This window comes from Mesoplodon mirus (genome assembly GCF_964341445.2).
Source record: "Mesoplodon mirus genome assembly, chromosome: 2".
NCBI lineage: Eukaryota > Metazoa > Chordata > Mammalia > Artiodactyla > Ziphiidae > Mesoplodon > Mesoplodon mirus.
In genome coordinates, this window is record NC_138977.1 from 93943696 (window position 1) to 93954029 (window position 10334).

General features: G+C 43.2%; 1 pseudogene across 1 annotated transcript; it reads left to right on the forward strand.

Annotated features, from left to right (window-relative positions):
• Nucleotides 1-283: 283 nt before the first annotated feature.
• Nucleotides 284-958, forward strand: LOC309795512 (high mobility group protein B3-like; annotated as a pseudogene). Its single transcript has one exon. The product of its transcript is annotated as a high mobility group protein B3-like (transcript).
• The last annotated feature ends 9376 nt before the right edge of the window (nt 959-10334 follow it).

The window sequence follows — 10334 nt, forward strand, 5'->3', positions numbered from 1 at the left end:
TTTTAACCAGAGAAACTCTGAAACCCCTACTAAGAAGTAGCTATTTGACCACTGCTGAGTTGGTGGGATTTAAATTTATAAATGTATTTGCTGAAGCCCAGAAACATCGAGGCCCAGTCGGACACTTACAGGATATGTATTACCTTTGAGGCACACCTTGGCAAAGTTAGATACTGCCTAAGTAATAATTATTAAACTTTATATGTGTCAGCTAGATTTGCCATCAATTAAGGCTGAAATTGGGGTATAATCTTATTTAAAAATCAAAGCCAGGTGGCTCTCATGGAGGCAGCTAGTGCGAGGCTGTGGAGCGCTGAGCCACGCGTCGTGCCCTGCGCTGCCCAGACTAGCGAACAATACAGTCAAGATGGGTAAAGGTGATCCCAAGAAACCAAAGGGCAAGATGTCTGCTTATGCCTTCTTTGTGCAGACGTGCAGAGAGGAACATAAGAAGAAAAACCCCGAGGTCACTGTCAATTTTGCAGAATTTTCCAAGAAATGCTCTGAGAGGTGGAAGACAATGTCTGGGAAAGAGAAGTCTAAATTTGACGAAATGACAAAGGCAGATAAAGTGCGCTATGATTGGGAAATGAAGGATTACGGACCAGCTAAGGGAGGCAAAAGAAGAAGGACCTGAATGCCCCCAAGAGGCCACCGTATGGATTTTGCCTGTTCTCTTCTGAATTCCGCCCCAAGATCAAATCTACAAACCCTGACATCTCTATTGGAGATGTGGCAAAGAAGCTGGGTAAGATGTGGAATAACTTAAGTGACATACATCAACAAGGCAGCAAAGCTGAAGGAGAAATATGAGAAGGATGTCGCAGAGTATAAGTCTAAAGGGAAGTTTGATGGCGCCAAGGGTCCTGCTAAAGTTGCCCGGAAAAAGGTGGAAGAGGAAGATGAAGAAGATGAGGACGAAGACGAGGAGGAGGAGGAGGAGGAGGAGGATGAATAAAAAAAAACTGTTGATGTGTCTCCTTGTGAATACCTTAGAGTAGGGAGCACCTTGACTGACACACCTCTTGCCCGGGACGTGTCTGTTGCCCTTGTTAGGTTTAATTACCCAGTTGGATCACGATCATATCGTAGTCTCTCAAAGTGCTCTAGCAATTGTCAGTGGTTTACATGGAGTGGCTATGGGTGTCTGGAGCACCCGGAAACTGTATCAAAGTTGTACATATTTCCAAACATTTTTAAAATGAAAAGGCTCTCGTGTTCTCCTCACTCTGTGCACTTTGCTGTTGGTGTGACAAAACATTTAAAGATGTTTCTGGCATTTTCTTTTTTTTTTTTTTAATTTGTGAGGTGGTGTGTTAACTCTATGGTCATTGGCTAGGAATCCTGAGTTCTCAACTGTACATATCTATAGTTTGTAAAAAGAACAAAGCAACCAAGACACACTCTTGACGCTCCTTGCTTGGTGTGGAGGCTGTAGGAGCAATGCCTTCCGGAGGGGCCGTAGCTCAGGGTGTGCACTGTGGGGCTGGACCTGTGGACACTGCAGTGGGCATCCATTTAGCTTCAGGTTGTCTTGTTTCTGTATATAGAGACATAGCATCCCGTTGCCATTCTTAGCTGTGGAAAAGGGGGTGGGGGGTCAGCTGGCATGAGAAGTGTTTTGGATCCTTTTTAGTTGAAGTGTGGTAGTTTTAAACTGTTTGTTTTTTAAACAAACCATAGAACTCTTCATTGTCAGCAAAGCCAAGAGCCACTGCATTGATGAAAGTTCAAGAACCTTCTGTACTAAACACGTTCTGCAATGTTCTGTTATTTTTTTTTGTATGTTTAGAATGTTGAAATGTTTTTGAAGTTAAATAAACAGTATTACATTTGTAAAAAAAAAAAATCAAAGCCACACAATCACATCATCTCATCAGAAAGGCAGCAGAATTATAAGATACCACCATGGTTTACGTGAAGGACCTAAGCCCTGAACAATATTTTCAGCAAAACTCTGCTCTAACATAAACCAGTGAGATAATAAATGGGAGTTGGAAATGACTTGGAGTAAAATCCAAGACGTAGCCCTGAAGGAGTGAAGCAAAGATATTCTGATACTGCTGCCTCTCCCAAGGGCTCTGCAAAACCCCTGAGGCCTTAACCTGTAATTTTCCAATAAGTTCTCACGTCTCCAAACTTTACCTTACCTTAAGCTGGCAAATAAAGCCCTGCAAACTGCTGTCTGAGAACAGTTAGTGCTCCCCAGATTTTCCATGAGTCCTTGTCTTAGCTTGAGTTCCCCCCAAAACAGAATCTGACAGCAGGACTTGGTCCAGGTAGTTTACTGAAGAGGGATCCCCTGAAACAGGAATGGGGGGAGCAGGGAGAGTGATGTCAAGAAGGAAAGTGTGTTATCAAGATGAGAACAGTACAGAAGGCCTCCTACAACCATTCACCTAAAAGTGAGGGAATTTATCCACTAGCTTCCATCCCGCAGTGGTTGGACGTTGCCAAGAGAGACATTAACACCCCTGTACTTTGGGGTACTATTACCTGTAGGCTGAGCAGGGTCCTAGGGTATTGGAGAAGGCCCTGGGGCAGAACACGGAAGGATGAGACCTCACACTGGAGGAGAAATGCTGTCAGAACAACACCTGGGCTCACATAGGACGACTGACCATTGTAGCTGTGGCTGATATCAGAGGTGGCCAAGGGGATGTGATGTGGGCCACCACCAAATGTGTTTGTTTCCACACTCTTACAGTGCCCAGCCTCTCTTGCAGCTAGGTTGTGATCATGTGATCCTTGAGTCTGTATGGAAGATATCTGACAAACCCAGAACCATATTCTTTTTTTGGCTGCACTGCATAGCTTGCGGGATCTTAGTTCCCTGACCGGGAATTGAACCCGGGCCCCTTGCAGTGGAAGCATGGAGTCCTAACCACTGGACCACCAGGGAATTCCCAGAACCATACTCTTTCTACTCATGTCCACTTCACCAGGGAGGCAATAACCTCCAGGCAAGTGTGGGGTGGACATAGAAGGGAATTGTTTCCCAGACTCAGGCAACAGCTTCAGTAGGGGGATTGTGAGGATTAGGTGGTATTTTTCTGTCCTTTTCCTTCTGAGGAGCTATATCTAACAACAGATAGTTGACATATGTCCATAGAACCACTCACCTCCTTGTAAATGTACACATAAGCATAGGATTTGTTTTAAAGTTCTGGGTTTGAATCTCATTGCTTTGGTTTAAATCACAGGTCCATCCCTGTGGCCAAGGTGTGGAAAACTCTGATGGCCAGTCCTGGATCATGTGACATATATATGAGCTGAGCATTGTGTACACCCCCTAAAGGTAAAGGACAGTGGTAAATCAGGGTTAATTACTTTAGGAAAAGGACAAAAAAATGCTGGATAGCAAAAGCAAGAGCTATCTATAACATACTCTTCTTTTTTTTTTTTAACTCTTTATTGAGGTATAAGTTAAAGACAGTGAAATGTACCAATCTTAAGTGTATAGCTGGATAACTTTTTACATATACTCTTGGGTAATCACCACCCAAATCAATATTTAGATATTTTCAGAACCCTCAGATTTTCCCTTGTGTCCCTTCCCAGTCATAACTCTGCAAAAAGGGTGTAGACACCATAGATTATCTTGCCTGTGCTTGAACTTCACACAAGTGGAATCATACAGTATATGTTCTTTCGTGTTTGTCTTCTTTCACTCAATATTATGTCTATGAGATTCATCCATGTCATTATGTATAGCAGTAGTTAATTTTTTTCATTGCTGTGTAATATTCTATTGTATATAGAATATATTATTTTTTAAATAGTAAATTTACTATTTTTTAAAAATAAATTTATTTATTTTATTTATTTGTTTTTGACTGTGTTGGGTCTTTGTTGCAGTGCACGGGCTTCTCATTGTGGTGGCTTCTCTCGTTGTGGAGCACAGGCTCTAGGCACGTGAGCTTCAGTAGTTGTGGCATGTGGGCTCAGTAGTTGTGACTCACGGGCTCTAGAACACAGGCTCAGTAGTTGTGGTGCACGAGCTTAGTTGCTCCGCAGCATGTAGGATCTTCCCGGACTAGGGATTGAAACCCGTGTCCTCTGCATTGGCAGACGGATTCTCAACCACTGCGCTACCAGGGAAGCCCCTATCCAATCTACTATTGATGGACATTTGAATTGTTTCCAGTTTTTGGCTATCATGGATAAAGCTGGCATGAACATGCTTGTACATGTCTTTTGGTGGACATAAGCACTTGTCTCTCTTGGGTGTTTACCCAAGAATGGAGTTGCTGGGTCAAAGTATATATAAATATTTAGCTTTAATAGGTATTGCCAAACAGTTTTCACTCCTACCAGCAGAGTATGAGAGTTTCAGTTGCTACACAGTCTTGCCAGCTCTTGGTTTTGCCAGTCCTTGTAATTACCTACTCTTCTTGATTTGTCAAATACCCTCCTATTATACAAAGAGAAACAGATATTCACTAGTGGACTAAAACTCCCTGGCATGGGAAAGGTTCCATAGATCAACAGTTAGAGGTTGAACTTAAGTGCTTGGTCCTGACCCTAAGGGCAACAGGAACTCAGAAATGGGAGAGGTCAGCATGGACATGGCGATAGGTGATAGATACAGTCTGGAATCATGCAGGGGGACGTGTAAGGTAAAAAGGAAAGAGGGACAAGGACAGTGCCATGGAGAACACTAGGCTTTAAGGGGTATGTGAACAAAAGTCGCCCCAGGGAAGAAGACAGAGGAGCAGTTAAAAAGATAGAATAAAGCCAGAAGAAATTTGTACTGTGTGAGGGCCATTTCTCCTTGTTCATAATGTATCCAGACCTCATAGAAGTGTTCAGCTCGTAGCTGTTGCCTGAATGAATAAACAATCGAATGGAGTGGTGTCATAAAGATAAGGAGGCATTTCTAGAAGAGTACACACTCCAATGCTGCAAAGAGGTCAATGATGCAAGATGAGAACTAAGTGTTCCTAGGCTGATAGGCACTTGAACAGGAAGCCCTAGGATAGCCTCAACCACTTCATCCTGAAGGGCTCTGCCTGAGTTGCTCTCCTCCCCACGTAGACGAGGGTGTGGTCTCCCCAGTGTGACAGTAGGGTGCTCCTTCAATGCTGACTCTCACCCTCAAGGCCTCCCCAACTTCCACCCTCATATCCTAGAGCTGGGTCGCTGGGTTCCCAAGTTCCTACTTTGGTACATTGCTGAATTAGTTATCTATTGCTATGTATCAAAATACTCTAAAATGTAATGGTTTAGAACAACACACATTAATTATCTCAGTTTCTAGGGTTAGGAATCTGGACATGGCTTAACTGGGATCTCTGCCTGAGTCTCTCAAAAGGCTGCAATCAAGTTTCAACTGAGGCTGGATCCATTTCCAGCTCACTCAGTGGTTGTTGGCAGTCCCTCACGGGCTGTTGGATTGATGGTCTCAATTCTTTACAGGCTGTTTGGCCCCAGGCTTCCCCCAGTTCTTTGCCATGAGGGCCTCTCCACCAAGGCAGCTTTAGCATCATCACAGCCAGCAAGAGAGAGTCTGCTAGCAAGACCAGAATCACAACCTTTTGTAACCTAATCGCGAAAATATCCTACCATCATTGCCATATTCTGTGAGTTATAGACAAGTCACCAGGTCCAGCCCACTCTCAGTGGGAAGTGGATTACACAAGGGTGTGAAAACCCAGAGGTGGGAATCTTTGGGGTTCATTTTAGAAATCCGCCTATTACAACTGCCTAGAACCTCCATTCTTTCCCAAAAGTTAGGATCGGTTTTACTGAGAATAATTCTTCTCTGACAGTCATCTACGCCATCTTGGTTGAACCAAGGCAGAAAAATCTCATGATCTCAAATTTTCCTGTACTAATAATAGCTAATGCTTATGTAGTGCTAACTATATGTTGGGCTTTACATGAGCTTTACAAATATCAACTCCTTTAATCCTCACAACAGTTCTCTGAAGGTAGATACTATTGTTAACTCATTTTGCAGACAAAGCAACTGAGTCACAGAGAATGAAGTATCTTGCCAAAGGTCACACAGCTATTAAGTGGTAGCAATGGGATTTGAGATCCAAGAGTTTGGTTCCAGAATTCCTGCTGTTAAGCTGGAATACAATATTGTCTAGTCTAAGCATGGTATTACATAAAACCAAAACATTAAAAACATAAAACATTAAACACTGTGAGCAGCCAAAACCGAAATTGCAACATTTAATTAGTATTAAAAGAAATTCAATCCATACTATACGACAACATATTTTCTGTCTTGGAGCCTTTCATTTATCAAGACTCCCCCTGCAAATGTTCCCTAAAGCCCAGCCCAAAGTATTTTTCTTTTTTTTTTTTCCTACTTCTCTCTTAGGTCCATATTATATGGGTTGACTTGATCTTCTGGCTTCACTCTTTAGTATCTAGTCGATATAGTCCTTGATGTGAATTTTACAGAGAGAAGAGTAACCCTGAACTGGGCCAAGCCATCAGAATTTTATCCCTTTTCCTAACTGTCCAGTCTGGTTTCTCTCTCCCTGTTTCTGTATCACAAGAAAAACAGAATCAGTAGACGGAATTCTCCTTAGAGAGTAGAGGAGGGGAGGAAGCTGAGCAGTTAAAAACAAACAAACAAACAAAAAAAACTCTCTTTAGTTGGTGGAGGGCGTGGAGGGGAGAACGGACTGTAGGCTAAGAACATGTAAGCTAATAATCTTGTCGTTGTCACATTCCAAGAGATACATGACTGTTGTGCTATGTTTTTATTATCACAAACGAGGTTGCCAAGCCTCATCCTGTGATGTAGGGCTGTCCCAGCAGAACTGAGAACCTGGGGAGGGGCAAGGAAGCTTCCTTCTCACAGCTCGCTCCTCTAGCTCTTTCCTCCGAGGCCGGGCTAAAGCACATGGAGCACCAGGGAGAATAAGAGATTCTTCCAGCTCTCCAAGCCCCTATCCCAACCTATAGACCCGGGTCCACACTTTGCTTCCAAGCCTGGGGTCTTTTCACCAGAAGATGGTGAGAGCTGATTTGGGAAAGATGAAGCATCCAAACTTCATTTTCTCTCCAAGTAAAACAAGGAAACTGACTCTTTTTTTTGTTTGTTTTTGCGTTATGCGGGCCTCTCTCCCGTTGCGGAGCACAGGCTCCGGACGCGCAGGCTCAGCAGCCATGGCTCACAGGCCCAGCCGCTCCGCGGCATGTGGGATCTTCCCGGACCGGGGCACGAACCCACATCCCTGAATCGGCAGGCGGACTCCCAACCACTGCGCCATCAGGGAAGCCCAGGAACTGCCTCTTAAATCCTATCATAGCTACCTCAACAAAGCCTCTCCAATAGGCCCCTCTTGCCCATTCCTGCTGCCCACACCCTCGTTCGTAATTTCTTCCCAGATCCACTTCAACTGCTCCCTAAGTCATCCCCCACTTCCTGCCTTGCTCCACCTCAATCCCTTTCACATAACACTGCTAGTTTAATGTTCCCCATTACCAGTCTGATCACACCAGTTTCCTGCTCAAAATCTCTCAGTTGCTCTCCATTTCCTATAAATTTTCATCTGAACCTCAAGACCCTCAAAGCCCTCTTTCTAGACTTATTCTTCTACGTGTATTGTATGATCCACCTAAAATAGATGATTCACTGATTGCCAAGCATGCTACACTTTTCTGTTCCTCTCATTCCCCCTGCCTCTAATTTACTTTCCTCCCCTACCCCATGGTACCAAATGCAAAGACCATCTGGAAAGGTACCTCCCTTGAGAAACACAACCAGATAATTACAACTGAATGTAATTTCTGCCTTCTTTCATTTCCCATATTGTTCATTTGATCATCTTTATGAGATTTTTCTCATAGTAGCATATCTATACGCTACCCATTTATTAGAAAGTATATGCTTTGAGAGAAGAGATGTTTTCTTGCTAATCTTCAAATTTCCAACAGTGCCCAAACGAAGAGTCTTAAATGTTAAACATTCAATAAATAGTAGAAGTTTGAATTGAAATGAAGTTTGCAGGGCTGATATCTCTCCTGGCCTAACTTATTATCCAATTTATCATTTTACATCTTTCACTGGAATAAACAAAACACATTCCTTTGAAGAGGGAGGGCATGAGGAAAAGCACAGTAGAGGCCCTTGACCTGGGTCATATACATTCCATAGCATGAATTTCATCAAACTCCATGAGCATTTAGTCTCGATGTTACCTAGTGGACAAAACGCCTCTAACTAGCCTGACCTCATGCTTTGTGACCCTGTCACTCATCAGTGTCAGAGGGAGTGTGGCATGTCAAACAGGAAAAGCATCTATATCAAATCAAGTCTGCAAGCATCCATTCTGTACCTACTAAGACCAGCACTCTGCTAAGTGCTGGGGAGAGAGGGATGAACAAGAAAGACATGGTATGGGACCCTCCGGGGTACAATTCCAGCTACCATGTACTGATAGCTCACTATACCAGGCCCTGGACTTGCATTGTCTCACTTAATCCTCACAGCAATCCCTAGCATCACCCTCATTTATAGATGGGAAAATGGAGGCTTAAAGAGGTCAAGTATTGTGCCCTGTGTTAGCAGGTAGTGGAGCTAGGATGTAAACCTCGGGCTTATGACTTAGGTTCATTCTTAGAAGCACTAACTCTGCTTCCTCAGCATGCTTTTGTTAGGCCCAAAATAGATTCTTTCTTCATTCTTTGAGTCTTGCAACGTGGCTTTGGGTGAAGTAATGTATAATATAAACAGTCTTGTCTTCCTTCGCCTCTGGAGCTTCCACATGTTCATAGAGCAATCTTGCTCTAGATTTCTCTGACATTCCTTCACCTACAATGCTCAGATTGAGAGAGACCATGGGCAGAGGCAGTGTCTGCTCATATACCTTAAAGGTATCCCTCCCACCTTTCTCTGCCCTGATACTCTTGACTATGTATTTTATCCTTTTCTATTGTATAGGTTTTTGCAAATCTCCTCAAATCCTTTGTGGAACAGGTAATGTATAAGTAAATCAAATATGCCTTATGCCTATTGGCTGCTCAATATGTCATGTGAATGTAGACTAATTGATGCTTGACATGTGAAGGAGCCTTAGAGCAGCAGTCCCCAACCTTTTTGGCACCAGGGACCAGTTGCATGGAAGACAATTTTTCCACAGCCGGAGTGGGGAAGCGGGGTGGTTCAGGCAGTAATGCAAGCGATAGGGAGCCATGGGGAGCTGCAGATGAAGCTTTGCTCACTTGCCTGCCATCACCTAACAGGTACTGGTCTGCAGCGGCCTGAGGTGTTGGGGACCCCTGCCTTAGAGAATGCCTTATCCAGTTTTCATTTTTTTCCATAGAGACACTTTTGGGGATACTGGGCTCCTTGCCCCCACTGCTTTGGAGCACTCCACTCTAATGTCTTTTGCATATAGAGCATCCTGGAACATTTCTTCTGAAAAATGGATTCTCTGACTAATAAAAGTTCACTGTTTTATTGGCACCCTTGTGCATTGCTGATGGGAATGTAAAATGGTGCAGCCACTATGGAAAACAGTTTGGTGGTTCCTCAAGGAATTAAACATAGAATTATCGTATGATCCAGCATTTCCATTTCTGGGTACATAGCCAAAGAAATAAAAGAAGGGACTCAAACAAATACTTGCACACCCATGTTCAAAGTAGCATTATTCACAATAGGCAAAAGGCGGAAGCAACCCAGTCAATGGATAAATGGGTAAACAAAATATGGTATATATATACAACGGAATATTGTTCAGACGTAAAATTCTGACACATGCTACAACATGTGAACCTTGAGCATAGATGAACCTTAAAGACATTATGGTGAGTGAAATAAGTCAGTCACAAAAGAACAAATACTGTATGATTCCACTTATATGAGGTACATAGAATAGGCAAATTCATAGAGACAGAAAGTAGAATGGTGAGGGTCAGGGTAGGGGAGAGGGAGGAATGAGGAGTTTCTGTTTAACAGGTATGAAATTTCAATTGGGAAGATGAAAACATTCTAGAGATGGATGGTGATGGTTGCACAACAGTGTGATTATATTTAATGCCACTGAACTATATACACTTAAAAATGATGAAAGTGATAAATTTTATGTTACATATATTCTACGATGTTTTTTTAAAAGTTCAAATTCTAAGTCAGACAGAAAAAGACAAATACTGTATGTGGAATCTAAAAAAAAATAAACTAGTGAATATAGCAAAAAAGAAGCAGACTCACAGATATAGAAAACAAACTAGTGGGGGCTTCCCTGGTGGCGCAGCAGTTGAGAGTCCGCCTGCCGATGCAGGGGACACGTGTTCGTGCCCTGGTCCGGGAAGATCCCACATGCCGTGGAGCGGCTGGGCCCGTGAGCCATGGCCACTGAGCC